The 15,165-nt window shown below is 36.7% G+C and overlaps 1 protein-coding gene across 1 annotated transcript in view; it reads left to right on the top strand.

Annotated features, from left to right (window-relative positions):
* Positions 1-15,165, top strand: part of Taf3 (TAF3 RNA polymerase II, TATA box binding protein (TBP)-associated factor, 140kDa) — a 143,927-nt gene that overhangs the window by 54,989 nt on the left and 73,773 nt on the right. The window lies entirely within an intron of this gene.

Here is a 15,165-nt window from a genome sequence, read left to right as displayed (position 1 = left end):
AAAAATGAAATTTGCATCACAAAGATAAAAAAAATGAAAATTTGATTGATGGCTCTAGTTTTTTCATCAACTAACAATAATAGATCCTATGCTGGGACCTGTCAGGATTCCTCCTAGGCCAACACATTGCTTATTATACCAAACTCAAGTCTTCTCTCCCTGCTTTGTCTCTGGCTTTTGTTGCCTTAGTTCCTTGTTTTCCTTCATATCATTGATTGTTTTTGTCACTTCTCTCTCTCATGTGGCCGTGTCTGTTCTGGTCATCTTCTGCTTTGACTATTGCCAATTCCTTCTCATTGATTCCTTGGCATCTAGCATTGTCCCAGCCTATCTGATCCCTCTTCACCAAGGTTATCTCTTAACCCTGCTCTTCCACCTTTGACTTTTTACCTCTGTTAGCCCATATCAACGTCTTATCAGATATTCTCAATCCTTATTAGGGTCCTTCTTGTATAAATTGATCCTTATAATTGAAATACCACTTTCTAAAATACTTCTGTATACCCTGCCTATTTAGGAATCTTCCTCAACAGAATTCTGTCTTTAAAAAAAACAAAAAGCAGAAAGAGGAAGAGTTAATCTCTCTTCTGTCTTTAACCTGATATTGTCACCATTACAAATAGATACAAAACTTAAATTACCTAACTATAATCTTCTACCCTATATCATCAAAATAATTCTACATTTTATTGATACCAATATACCATTTTCTTTTCCATTTTTGCATTGTATTACAATAAGCTCAAAATTTATAATTAGCCATCCCAATAGTAGCTCTGGCATCTAATCCAACATTATATAGTTAGTCTGTAATTTGACTTTGGAATGTGGCATGTTTCTTAAACTCTTTTCTGCCTAACAATGCACTTTTTTTAAGGGGAAGAGAGGTGATTGAGACAGTGTCTTACTATCTAATCCATCCTGGCCTCAAACTCACTAGCCCAGGCTAGCCTCAAACTCATGCTAAGATGATAGACCTGTGCCCCATGTCTGGCTATAAATACTCTTTAATGCCAGAGTTACTGTCAACAGGGAGAGTCAGCAGAGAGCAAATAAGAAAAAAACTTGGGCTGGGAATGTAGCTTAGTAGTAGAATGTTTGCCTAGCATACATGAAGCCCTGGGTTCTGTTCTTCAGTACCACATAAACAGAAAAAGCCAGAAGTGGCACTGTGGCTCAAGTGGTAAAATGCTAGACTTGAATAAAAGAAGCTTAGGGACAGTGGCCAGGTCCTGAATTCAAGCCCCAGGACTGGCAAGGAAGAAAGGAAGAAGAAAGGAAGGAAGGGAGGGTGGGAGGGATGGAGGAAGGAAGGGAAGGAGGAAGGGAGGCGAAAAAAACTTATCACATGGGCTGGGAAGGTGGCTCAGTGGTAGAGTGCTTGCCTTGCATGCATGAGGCCCTAGGTTCGATTCCTCAGCACCGCATAAGCAGAAAACGCTAGAAGTGGGACTGAGGCTCAAGTGGTAGAGCACTGGTCTACAGCTGAAGAGCTGGGGGACAGCGGCCAGGCCCAGAGTTCAGGCCCCACAATTGGCATAAAAAAAATCACATAAGTTAGAAAAAGTATTATATGAAAAGTCAAAAACAACCAAATAATAGTCTAGTGTTGGGACCTGTCAAAATTTCTTCTAAGCCAACGTGTTTTTTATTATACCAAACTCTCATTATCAATGCCCAGATTTTATTAGTCAGTTTCTCAAGTAAAGAGAATGTATCTGTCCACCCTAGCAAGGGTAGTGTAGTATACAAGTTACCGAAATGATTCTTGGTTGATGACTTTACATTGAACTCCTGAAAGTAGAACAATGATTTTCCTGTTAGTCATTGTTTTGAATCAGAACTCATTTCCCAAGAACCTACTTTCTATTCATTTATTCCATCAGTTACCATCCATTAAACATTTTCTACAAATGCTGAAATCATCTATAAAATTTTTTATATGTTGTTGACTACATAAAATGAATATCTGATGAGACCATTTTAGTAGCATTTTCTTTTCAATGGTTTTCCTTAATAGGCTTGAGTCTAGGCCCAGTAAGATGATTTAAATATGAGATGGGTGGTATTATGGTATTTTCACTAGAGAGTCTTTCAGTGCTCTATAACAAAACTTCTTCCTTCCTTAAAACTGCATTCAGCTTGGGATCATTAGCTCTTGAAACATTTTACTTTTAATTTGCTGTTTTTTTTTAGAGCTTCTAACCTTTCCATTGATAAGCAGAGAATTCCGTGTTGAATTTTCTTAAATTAGAACATGATTCTAACTGCAAGGGAGTGAAGCATCTTGTTGCATACTTTTTTCATTAATTGTGGCTGGCAGCTCCATGGTTATAGATCCTGTACTTTCGTATCTTTGAAATGAAATTAGTAGTGTGTGTTTCATACAGTTGAGGTAAAAATTATATTAGATAATTGAGATACTTTTTCTGGCATGTAGTAGACATTCACAAGTGTTGGTTCTATTTACTCCCTACCCTTGCTTGAGTTTTCACTTGACAAGAATGTTAGTGTTGTGACTACCACAAGGCAATGTGTGGGGGGAGAGGGGGAGTGGGAGGAGTAATGGTAAAGTCCATACAAATAGGTGTAGTAGGATGTGCAGTAGAAGAATTAGGGGAAGTAGAAAAGAGGGCTGGGTGACTGAAGGTAAATGGAGCTAGTTATTATAGATCCTTGTGCTTAGTTCCCTATTGAATGGAATAGTAGAATTTTGTTGTTTTACGGTGATACAAAGTTAAGTTAAAAAGCAAATCCCTTTCAGCCTTCCAGTTTTCTAAGAAAATAATCTTTCTTTGTATTCTATTTCTCATATTAAAAAAAAAAAACTTGGAGCACAGTTACCCTCCCAATCATCTTTTAATGCTATACTAATGGAGGTTGGGGATGATGAAGATTGTAGGCAATTCTTGCTGAAAGCTTCTTCATTCTTGGAATGGTTGCAAGCTCTAATGCTGTCCTATATGACTATTCCTGAGGACCTGAAAGAAATCTTAATATGAGGAGGAAGGAAAAGAGTCTTTTTATAACCATTTCTTACCATGTTTAGCTTGGCAACCACTGAATAATGGAGAACTCTTAGATCATAGAGTGCTAGTTCTCAGGCTCTAACATGACACTCATGTTATGCTCAGCAACCTTTCATTCTAAAATTTCATTTTGGAGCAGATTTAGTTAAATTTCAGTTTGGTGAGAGGTCTCTCATAAAGTAAATCATCTTTTTCCCATCCAGTATTGAGCTGTTAGGGAAAGGAGTGTATATTATAACAGCAAAATACTTGACTGAGATACTTGTTTGCTACTACTGCATAGCAAGTCATCATAAACTTGACATCTTAGCACAACATTATCTCACAATTTCTGCAGGTTAAAATTTCAGTGTAACTCCACTAGAATCTTTCCTTAAAGTAAGATCTGAATTTCAGCCAAGTAGAGCTATTCTTTATTGTAGATTTGTTCTAGCTACCATTAACCCAAGACCTCCCAGTTCTTAGCAGCTGGCCATATTCCTTAACATGTTGGTTCTTTCCATCCATAAGACAGTAATGGCCCCATTGGATTCTCTTTTTATGAATCCCAAACTTCTTTTTCTGCTGTTAGCCCAGAAAGCTTCAGCTTTTCATGTGATAAGATAAAGCTCTCTTGGCTAAGTCTCCCTGTTGTATAATTGAAGGAGTAATATCTCATTATCTTCTCATAGTCTGACACATTCAGAGGGAAAGGGGTTATTATATACCAGCCAGGGTCACTGAGGGCCATTCTTAGAATTCTGCCTACCTCAGATCATTTCACTGAATAAAAAATTGTGGACTAATACTTATGTTTCTGTGGAAACTTTGAATGTATTATCTCATTATCTTTTCACATTTAATAATACATTGTTCTGATCATGTGTTTTCTTATTTCAGCTTTTGGTCCTTCCCTTTAGAACAAGTGTTTTAATTTTTTTCTATTATTTGTGGTTTTCTTTGGGGGGGGGTTCTTTTTCATTCATTGTACCACTGGGCAATTAATGGGCTGTTTTTATATAATAATTCCTGCTGTTTTTTTCTTAGAATTTTCTTATTTTAATTTTATTCTTTCTAAAAGCTTTTTACTTGATTTTATCCTTTAACCTTTTTGTATTAACTGTGTGTTTTCAGTTCTAGAATACCCAGTGGCTTAAATAATAATGATTTTTTTAAACCTAACCAGGAATCAAGAATTAGTGTTACCCTAATCAAGAACTCAACAGCGTCCTCAAGAGTCCAGAATTAGCACCAGTGGCTCACGCCTACATCCAAGCTACTCAGAATACTGAGATCTAAGTATCACAGTTCAAAACCAGTCCAGCAGGAAAGTCTATGGAACGTTATTTTCAATTAATTACCAAAAAGCTAGAGGTGGAATTGAGCCTCAAATGGTAGAATGCTAGCATTGAGCAAAGAGCACTCAGGGACAGTGAGTTCAAGCCCCAGGACTAGCACCAAAAACAAAATAAAACAAAGCAAAAAAAAACCAAAAAACAAAATCTCTACTCCTCTGCCATTGTTCTTTGATGTGAGATAGTACTTCTCCCTTTTTTTTCTGTTTCCTTCCTTGCTTCTTCTCTACATTGACTGCAACTCTTCAAAAATTAGGTCTTTCAGCTTTCTAGGCTGAGTACCCGGCCTTGCTCTCCGCACCCCCAAATCCATTCTAGCTCCTTCATCTCACCCCTCCAAACACTAGAATCCAGGAGCTGGACTTGGGGTGAGGGAGCGCTCTCTCAGCCCTCCAAATAGATTTCTGGGGAAGGGATGTTCCCCTTCTTGGTCTTATAAACCTGCCCCTAAAATGTCCCCCCCTCCACATTGGAGTACAGGGTGGACTCAGCCTGGTCATTCATCTCCCCACTCCCCAGAAGGCCAGCTTGACCCCCCCCTAATTGGGAACATTTTTTGAGATAAAGAAGGGGGGACATGGGGACTTTCTGTCTCCAAAGATCCTCTCTGTTCAGCTGGATGTATAGTATATACGTGTTTTTTCTGCCTGTTCATTTGGTGGGCGATATTTCTCTCCTACCAGCCATGACCCCCTTTCTCCCAGTCTGCATCACCCCTGGCTTTCCTAGCCCCAGGGGGGGATGGGATCAGCTGAGATCTCCTTGCCTTTCTGTTGGTTGGTCTTTTGCTCCAGCTTGCTGTATGGCTTTTTAATATTTCACCAGAGGTTTTTTAAATAAAATTTTAAGAAAAAAGGAAAGAAAAAAAATAGGGCCTTGCACATCAATATACAAAAGCACACAGAAGTGCTCATTTCCTTTTTGTTGGAGAAGAAAGTCCTTTCCAGAATTCCACTAGTGGAATTATCCTTAAATTTCAGTGGCCAGAATTAAGTCATTTAGCTACTCTCAGTTGCAAAGAGAGATTGACCAGGTAAATGTCTGATAGTATCAGCTGCTTGTTATAACCTAGTAGATTGAGCATATCTACAAACAAGTCTCTTTCATAGTTAGGGACAAGGGCTGTTGTCTCTTCATTATCATATTCCAGTGGAAGGGATGTAGTAAGATGACCTGGATTTTCAGAATTTTCATGTTAAATTAGATGGTGTGACTTGCTCAAAAGACCTGTTGCAACTAGGTAGAGTGAATACATTAGATACGACTGAGGGTGTAGGAGGTAGGGACAAGCCTTTGCTTGGGCTCACCTTGTATGACTTCACCAAAGGAAGTCAGAATATGATCACCACTGATCCAGATATGTCTCTGTGGGCAACAAGGAGACTCAGGGAGCAGTGCCCATTGATTACCTTCCTACTTGATTTGACAATGCTCCCTCATTACAATATTCCAGTAAGTTGAATTCATAAGATTGATATATGAAGTGGTTATTTTTGTCAGATCCCCATTCTAGCCTTCATTCATTTGACTTCTGAGTCTATTCCAGAATGCCAAATACTTTTCTATGCAAGAAGGTGATAGGAAATGACATTTTGGTAAGCAAGCCATAATTCTGCCACTCACATTAATTTTTTTTTGTTCTGAGAATTTTTGTGCATCTTCTTACTTTTTAATTCTTATTTTTGTTGCATGCAAGTAATTTTATTTTGTTTTCACTCTGAGAATTCTGATTGTATTGTTGTTTGGAAATTTCTTTTGTCCCTTGTAGATTTATTTATTTATTTATTTTGGCTGGTCATGGGGCTTGAACTAGGGGCCTGGGCACTGTCCTGAGCTCTTTTGCCCAAGGCTAGTACTCTGCCACTTTGAGCCACAGTGCCACTTCCAGTTTTCTGGTGGTTAATGGAGAGAGTTATCGTCCTCCTAAGTAGCTAGGATTACAGGCTTGAGCCACCATTGCATGGCTTTGTATTTTTAAACGTTGCTTCTAAATTTGTTTTTCTTTTCTTCGGTTGAAATTATCTCAAATGTTTTGTGATTAATTGATATACTTTTTTTTTTGCATTTGAGAGTGAGATATTTAAAAACTGAATGAAGGTTTTCTGTGTATGACCGTGGATTGTTACTGGTAGACTGAAGTTTAGGGTGAAGTTTTTAGCCAGGTACCAATGACTCACACTTGTAATCCCAGCTAATATTTTTATTCACAAATCTACAATCCATAATTCCCCCAAATTTGCAAAGTTTTGAGGACCAACATGACACCAGTGGAAAATTCTATACGTGATCTCATGATAGGTTGCAGTTAAAATGCAGCTTACTAGAAATATATAAAACTGCCTTTTAATGTAGATGTATAAGGTACATATGAAACCTAATTGTATTAGAATTAAGTCACATCCCTATCATGTTCATATACAGCTATTCCAGTCTGAAACAATTCCAAGCATTTCAGATACAAGACAACTTCAATCATAGTTCCTGCAATGTGGGATGTAAAATCCATTCTCAGAACATAAATTAGAAACTTATGAACTAGTTCTAATTCTATTAATTCCTACCAAAAAACTATATAAGAATTTTCTCCCTCTTTGGGGAAAGTTGCAGAATAAAGTAGTGTTTAATTACCATTTAATGGAGGTTTTTGCTCTTTAGGATTCATAATAAGGAAGTAAAGTTTTGATTGGAAGCATGTGAATTTATAGTAAGTTAACAGAGATCATAACACTTGAATTATAACATACAATATACTTAAGAAAACATCCAAATGTCTTGATTGTTTTTTGTGTTTTTTTTTTTTGTTGTGGTATTGTTTTGTTTTGTACTGGTTCTGGGCCTTGAGCTCAGGGCCTGAGTTTTTGTATTCAACTTTAGTGCTCTTGGAGCCACAGCTCCACATCCAGCTTGTAGATTGTTTTTTATGTAGACCAGTAATCTAAAATGAAACCTTTTAGATTACACATTTAAAGTTACAAAGATCTACTACATTTGATTCTGATTTATTTTTAAATGAACCACATTACAAATTTGTACTTGTGGGGATATATACAGGTTTGTACTGTCATTTATATTATTAAAGCTTTGTAAATGTCAAAATATGGTGACATTATGAAGAAAAAAACTCTTTAAGAAAACTTTTTAAATAAATAAATGCATCCTTGGAGTGTTAAGCCCTCCATGTCCTCCATGCCACAAGAGTAAGGAGTCTTCCTTGAAAGAGGTTAATCACCCACAGGGTGCATGTTGGACACTCTTTAAAATTCTTATAAAAACAAAGAAATTAATTACCCAGTATGAAAACGAATCCTACTCTTTCTGGCAAACATTCAATTAACTTTTTAGTGCTTGCTATTTAATGTTGTTTTTGACCAACCAACCATTGAAAACTACTTTCCTTTGAAATTGGGCTTGAGTAGAAAACAATATTGTGTGTAGCTGCTTAGATGGTCAGTTTCATTTGGTCATCAGCTTTTTTTTCCCCATGATCTTAGAATTCAGTGGCTCATAATATTTTAAATTCACTATGGGCTGTACCTGAAGCTCATTTGCTTTTCATATTTAGTGTTAACAAAGCTAACGTCCCAGATCACTTGGGAATAATTGGAAAAAATTACAATTACAAATATGTCAAATTAAGACACTTCAAAAATGCCTGTGACAGTCACTTTTACATAATTTGCTTCTAGAAAGTAGGTGTTCTTATGTCTTTTTTTTTTCTTTTGCTGTTGTTAATCCTGGAGTTTGAACTCAGGACCTTGTACTTCTAGGCAAATGTGATATACCACCTTATCCCTTGTCCTGAATGTCTTTTCTTGTTTGTTTCTGATATTTTAGCTAACTATAGATAAATGCCTCCTGTTAACATCATTAAGTTGCCCAGGATTAATATTCTATCATTCTGCTCCATTGACTTTCTCTCTCTTTGAGCCTGGATATGTGCATGTGTATAGAAATTACTCGTAATTCATTTTCTGAACCATTTGAAAGTTTTTGCTAGCACTTTGACACTTCACCCTCATATACTTCAGTGTGTGTTTTCTGAGAACAAGAATAGGACTATTCCATAATCACGAACTACCAAACTCAGGAAATTTAACATTTAAGGCATTATTATCTAGTATTGTTTCCTCTGTTTTTCCATTAATATTATTTGTTGTTATTATTTGATATAAACCAAAAGTAGAAATCGAAAAATCAGTATTCTTCCACTCAGATGTGTAATGAAAAGAAGTTACATTAGAGAAGTTACATTAGAGATCCTTGTCCTTGTCCCAAAAGATGGCAAACTTATGACAGTGGTTTTTCTAAAATGCAAAGAGCAGATGACATAGATCTTGGAATAAAGCCAGTAGGATAAAGGACAGGTCACCCCCCCCCTTTAGTCATTTATAAAGTTGATATTAAGTATTGATTTAAACAATAGTGATTTAAAAAAATTACAAGAAAGCCAGGCACTGGTGGCTCACACTTATAATCCTAGCTACTCAGGAGGCTGACATTTGAGGATCATGATTCGAAGCCAGCCCAGGCAGGAAAGTCCATGAGACTCCAATTATCCATCAGTAAACCAGAAATTGAGCGGTGACTCAAAAGTGGTTAAGAGTTCTAGCCTTGAGCAGAGAAGCTTGGGGACAGCACCCAGGCCCTGAGTTCAATACTCACAACCACAAAAGAAAGAGAGAAAGACAGACAGAGACAGAGAGAGAGAGGGAAGGAGGAAGGGAGGAAAGAAAGAAAATAGGGAAATCAAGCGAATCATCTGCTGTCAATAATTTGATAAAAATCAGAAGAAGCATCATTGGAGTCTGTGATTTTTGCTTTGTGTTCATTTTGAGACAGAACTTTGCTCTGTAGTTCAAACTGGCCTCTATCTTCCTGCCTTAAGCTTCTACTGAGATTATACACTTGTATCTCCGTACTCTGCAAAGCCAATGATTTGACAGTGGAGATTTTATTAATTTAGTTCAAATAAATTGCTTAGCATATTTTCTCTTTTAGAGATTTGTTTTCATGCACAGTGAAAAAAAGTATTCACTATTCAAATTCATTCAATTTTGAGTTTGGTTCACAGACCACTAGTTCAGAGCTAGTAGACAATATTAAAGTCTGGTTTTGGTGAAAGTTATAAAAGAAGTAAAAATACTGCTAAGTAGTAATATTCCTCTAAAAACTTAAAAGTAAACAAATATCCTGCTTTGTATAGTTTGTATATCAAAAGATATATGGTAATTGTATTCATTTTTGGCAGAATGTTGTATTTGTTTGTTGGCAGCTGCTAGTCAGGCCAAAGAAAATTTAATAGAATGTTCTTTAGCAAATTACACCAGGAATTAAAAGTGTCCCTAGGATAGGAGTTGAGCCTATGAACAGATTTTTCTTTCTTTGCTTCCATAGTTTAGACTATATTGGTAATTTTTCATCTGTTGTCTAATTTTTCCCTGACCCCAAGCTTCCCTTTAATTTTCCCTCCTGTTAGTTTTAGTTTCATAGTATCTTATCTTTAATTTCAATATTGGATGGTAACATTACTCTCAGTTATTGGCACATCTCCCTACCATGAAGTAAAACATGCAAGATATCTGATAATGTCCACATTTAAATAGAGCAGGATTGGATTATTCAATATCCATTGCTTAGTGACAAAGCCCCAGAATCAGGCGGTAACTATAGCTACGATTTTATTCAAAAGGAAAAACCCTCTGATGGGGGAAGGGGGCTATTTGCTGATTAAGATTTTTACCCTAAAGCTTCCTTCTCCTTTCAAAGAGAAACACACACACGGGCGCGTGGGCGCGCGCACACACACACACACACGCACGCACACGCACACTCGGGACAATTTAGGAAACTAGCTGTTTTATAAGGGTTCTAAAGAAGTTTCTGTTAAGTTGTTGTTACTTTCTGGAATAAAAATAAACTTCATTTTTTGGCCTCTTCCCCTAATCCAGTAACAGGATTTTTTTTTGTTTTTTTTTTAAACCTAAGACCTTTACAACTTAAGCCTATCCTTTCCATAACACTTTACTTCTCTTGTGCATTTCAAGTTGATTATAACTGATTGTTATTGGGTGAATTTATTCCTTGGGCGAACAGGCTTTAATTTCCTATAAGCTTGATTTACTTGATATTGAAAATCAAACCCAGGTCTGACACACAAAGAGTAATAGCAGTGCACACTGAATTCTTAATAGTCAAAAGCTTAGGTACATCCATACCTGCATGGGGTGTAGTTTCAGAGCTTCAGAGGATCTCTAGCCCTTCAGGAGTTTTGTCAGCAACACCACACTTAGACTTAACTGGAAGTCATTGGATTTCACTATTTCCTAAAAGTGTGATACACATATCCCTGCTGACAAGAGATTTCATCTACATATTAAATGAAAATTGAACATTTACACTTTTCTTTTGTATTTTGATATAATTACCAAAGGATCCTGTGATTTCACAGACTGTGTAAAGCATGGATACTGTGGAAAGAGACAGTAAATCAGATGTTTTACTCATACTGCAATAATTTATATAGATAATACACAAATACAGATGTTTGGGGGTGTTTACCTAGTTGAGCCACAGGCAGAAATGGGTTTCACAAAGCTGATTGGTGGCAAACACATCAGCCCACTGTCCTATATGTTTTTGTCTCTGTATCCATTGGGCAAACATTTTGTTCAGAGAGAGGGTTCTGTGTCTTAAAAGCCACTATCATAATGTGGAACCGTAGAGTATTTTTCTCAAGTGGCATAATGATTAGGCTAATATTTAATTAATATAATTCTGATGTGGTGGAAGGGTTGGATTGAAGCTAGAAGAGACTGTAGGATAAGATCAAGTAAAGAAGTTCTGTAATAATGAGCAGAAGTTGGTAAGGACATAAACTTAATCAGTGATGGTAAGAGTAGAAAGAAGGGAATCCATTGGTGAGAAATGTAGAAATACGACTGATTTCCAAAGCTACCTGTAGAAGTTGCCCTCTACCCACAGCTACAGGGAATTCTTTTTATTTTATTTTATTTTTTGTGAACATACTGTACAGAGGAGTTACAATTACATGGGCAAGATAATGAGTACATTTCTTATCAAGCATTGCAGGCTCCTCCTTTGTTTTCTTCATGAAAGTCTGTATTCTACATTTCCAACCTGTTTTTTATTTACTTATTTATTTACTTTTATTATTATTAAGTACTTTTACAAAGGCAGCTCAGTTTGTGAGTACAATGCTTTACCAATGCATCCCTTTCATCATGCTCCCCCATCTCTTTCAACCCCACTGATCTCAATTTTTCTATGTACATTGAATATTATGATTACATTCACCCACCTTTCTTTCTCCATTGCCATCTTGTATCTACATAGACATAGATTTTTTTCAAAGCAAACATCACACACTTATATGCTTTATAGAGCTAGGCATTAATGAGAATGATTAGGGGGGGTGGCTACTGTAAGGGAATCTGAGCTGGAGACTGCCTTTCTGCCTACAGTGGCTGGATAACTGCTTGGCTTAGCTGCCTGTTCCCATTCAAGGACTCACATTATATGTTGCCGGACTTTTCAATTTTAAGTACAGAAATAGGAAATTCACATTATTAAATGAGATCTCCTGATTTTTAAATGGCAGATGTGTTAGGTGAAATTCTAACAACTACTACTCTGTGGGGTAGTTATGAAGGTTAAATAGGATAATAAATATAAAATATCTTAGACTAGTGCCTAACAGCTTATAAATGTCATCTGCCATTATACAACAATGTCATCATCTCTATCTCTATACTTCTATTCACATTTTCTCTTTCTAAACCTGGGTCCCTAAAAGCTGCACAGGGAAACAAACAGTAACACAGTTCTTCTATGATAAGAAGCATCTAGGTTGCTCCTTGTAGCCAGAGCCACAAAGCACATAATAGCACATAAGCTAATAACAAACATTTTCCAAGCCACACAACCCTTTCTTCAACAAACATTTACATGGGAACCTGATATGTAGGAGAGATTAACTTGGATCTGCACTGTTTGAAGTGGTTATGGGTAGTTGAGTCTTTACTAGAGCAGTGGTTCTCAAACCTTAGCTTGCATCAGCATCATTTAGAAAGCTTATTAAGGTACAGATTTCTGGGCTCAACCCTAGAGCTTCTGATGAGGTTTGGGATGGGGCCCAAGAATTTGTATTTCTGTGAAGTTCCCAAGAGATGATACTAGCACTTCCGGCTGGGACTTGGGTTTGAAGTCAGGTGAAATATATATATATATATATATATATATATATATATATATATATATATATATATATATTCAACTTTTAGCTAAATCCTAGTTTATTTGTCCAAGTACAACTTAAATAAGAACTACTGTGCTAGAGAGTAGTGGTTTTATATACCAAGGTGTGGTTTGAAAACCAAAGATTAGCTGGGCACCGGTGGCTCATGCCTGTAATACTAGCTACTCAGGAGGCTGAGATCTGAGGATTGTAGTTCAAAGCCAACCCGGGCAAGAAAGTCTGTGAGAATCCTATCTCCAGTTAACCACCAGAAAACCAGAAGTGACACTGTGGCTCAAGTGGTAGAACACTTTTCTTGAGCTGAAGAGCCTAGGGACAGCACATAGGTCCAGAGTTCAAGCCTTATGACTGACAAAAAAAGAAAACCAAGGATTAGAAGAGACATGTTCTGTTTCAGCTATAACTGTGGCTGTGTTTACTTGGGGGTCTTGTTGGAAGTCTATTGCCTACAGTACATTTAGTGTTTCTAGACCATGTATTCATGGCCTACTGACTAGCTTTGTTAGCTAGAGCTTGTTATAAGTGCAAGTCTATATGCCCCATTGTAGATGTATTGAACCAGTGTTTGGGGGCCCAAGATCTATGTTTTTAATGTCTCTAGTTGATTCTTATACATGCTGAAGTTTGATCATTGCTAACCTACATGTATAGTACTTACAGCTTGAGAGATAGCTTAAGAAACTACCCATGGATAGAACAATAGTTTCTACCTTCAAGATTTAACCTCCACTCCTCTCCACCCCCTCAATACACCATTTCTACTGAATTAAAGTCTTGCTACTCTTAGAACCTCCTTTGGCCTTCACTAGACTGTTGTTCAGATTATCAGATATTGATGCAGCTTAATTAGATTAATTCACCATCTCAAATCCTAGTAGGTGACTCACACTAGAAGAGGAGATTCTGGGATCCAGATCAGAAAGAAAAAGAAAAGTACTGTGGATATATAATGCTCCCCAAATAGTTTTTTTCTGTAGCAAGAAAGGACCTGAACCTATAGACTTAACCACTGACAACCAAGTGTTGGACTGGATCTGGATTTGGAGGGAAATAACTGATTTGACTGTGTTTCACAGTAGGTGAAATTTTAAAATTAAAATATAAGCTAGTTACTGGTGGCTCATACTTCTAATCCTACTTACTACTCAGGAGGCTGAGATCTAAGGATTGTGGTTCGAAGCTAGGTGAAGTATATATATTCAACTAGTTTACTTATCCAAGTACAACTTAATATTTAGAATCTTTTTAAAATCCACTTTACTTCTGTATTGTGAATTTAGGTTCTTATATATCTTCTTTCTTTAAATCAACCCAGGAAGGTTTTGTACTTCTTTCAACAATGGTGCTTTTCTGCTTTGTTTAACTATTAGAAGCATATGGTTTATCTTAATATTTAACTGCTCTGAAGCTAATCGGGAAGAATGTAATTGGGGTCAAAATCATTCATCTCATTTTCTTGAGAAAATAGGAGAGATAATTTGTAGATAAATGAGATAATTTTCTCATACCTCATACTTGTATGCCCAAAGGCCTGAGACTTTGAAGTCATGGGTATCTGGGTTCAAAGCCTGTCCTCTGCTGACCAGGCTCATTCACTAGCACACATATTTATTGAGTAGCTGCTATTGTGTTTTAATAAGTATAAGTATTTTGTGGGCATGTCAGCTACTTCAGTAAACAAAACACAGTCATTGCCTTATTATGGGTACATTTTAATTGGAGAGGCAATGAACATAAAAACAAAATAAACATGTGCTAAAATTTTCATGAAGTAATAGAGGCTATGAGAAAAATAATCCAGGAGCAAAAAAGAGTGACAAGTTCACTTTGGCTGCTATGCAGAGGGTAAAGAGCAGAGGCTGGGTAAGAGGCTGTTAGATAGGAGGCACAGTTGGTTTGCCAAAGACTAGTAAGTGGAGTTGTTACTGAACTGGATATGATATATAAGGTAAAATAAAGATTTAGAAATCATTGAGGAAGGGGGAAATGAAGAAGGAAATACTTTCAAAAAGTTATGTAAGATTGACTAAAAAGGGGCCATTGATAAAGACCCTAGATGACTTTGACAAGAACAATTTCAGTGGAGATTGGAGAAGGCTGAAAGGATAAAGAATGGAATGTAAGGAAGTTAGAGACAAGGCAATGTGAAATGTTTAGACATAACAAAGAACAGACTGGTGGCAACATAGCTAGGTCACACTGTGAAGTGACCAACCATTTCAAGAACTCAGTAGTTCTTGCCAAAAGCTTGCAGTGTGCTATCCTAGTGCTGTGTACGTGAACCATACATGGAGCAAGGCAAGACCTTCCCAAGTCTCTGTGTTATTTGTAAGAGAAGTCTAGGCTTGAAAGTTCTCAAGATTCAGACATGATTATATATAGAGAACCTAAATAGGGACTGGGTTATGGTATATGCTTTATGACTCTTTTCCTTCTATGTACATAGAAAAGTTTCTAATTCCTCTCATATTGTCATGGTTGATTCAATTGTTACTACTCATATCAAAAATTAAAAATTTAAAAAACA

The sequence above is a fragment of the Dipodomys ordii genome, unplaced genomic scaffold (assembly GCF_000151885.1).
Source record: "Dipodomys ordii isolate 6190 unplaced genomic scaffold, Dord_2.0 Scaffold9, whole genome shotgun sequence".
Lineage (NCBI taxonomy): Eukaryota > Metazoa > Chordata > Mammalia > Rodentia > Heteromyidae > Dipodomys > Dipodomys ordii.
This window is presented reverse-complemented; position numbering and strand designations above follow the sequence as displayed.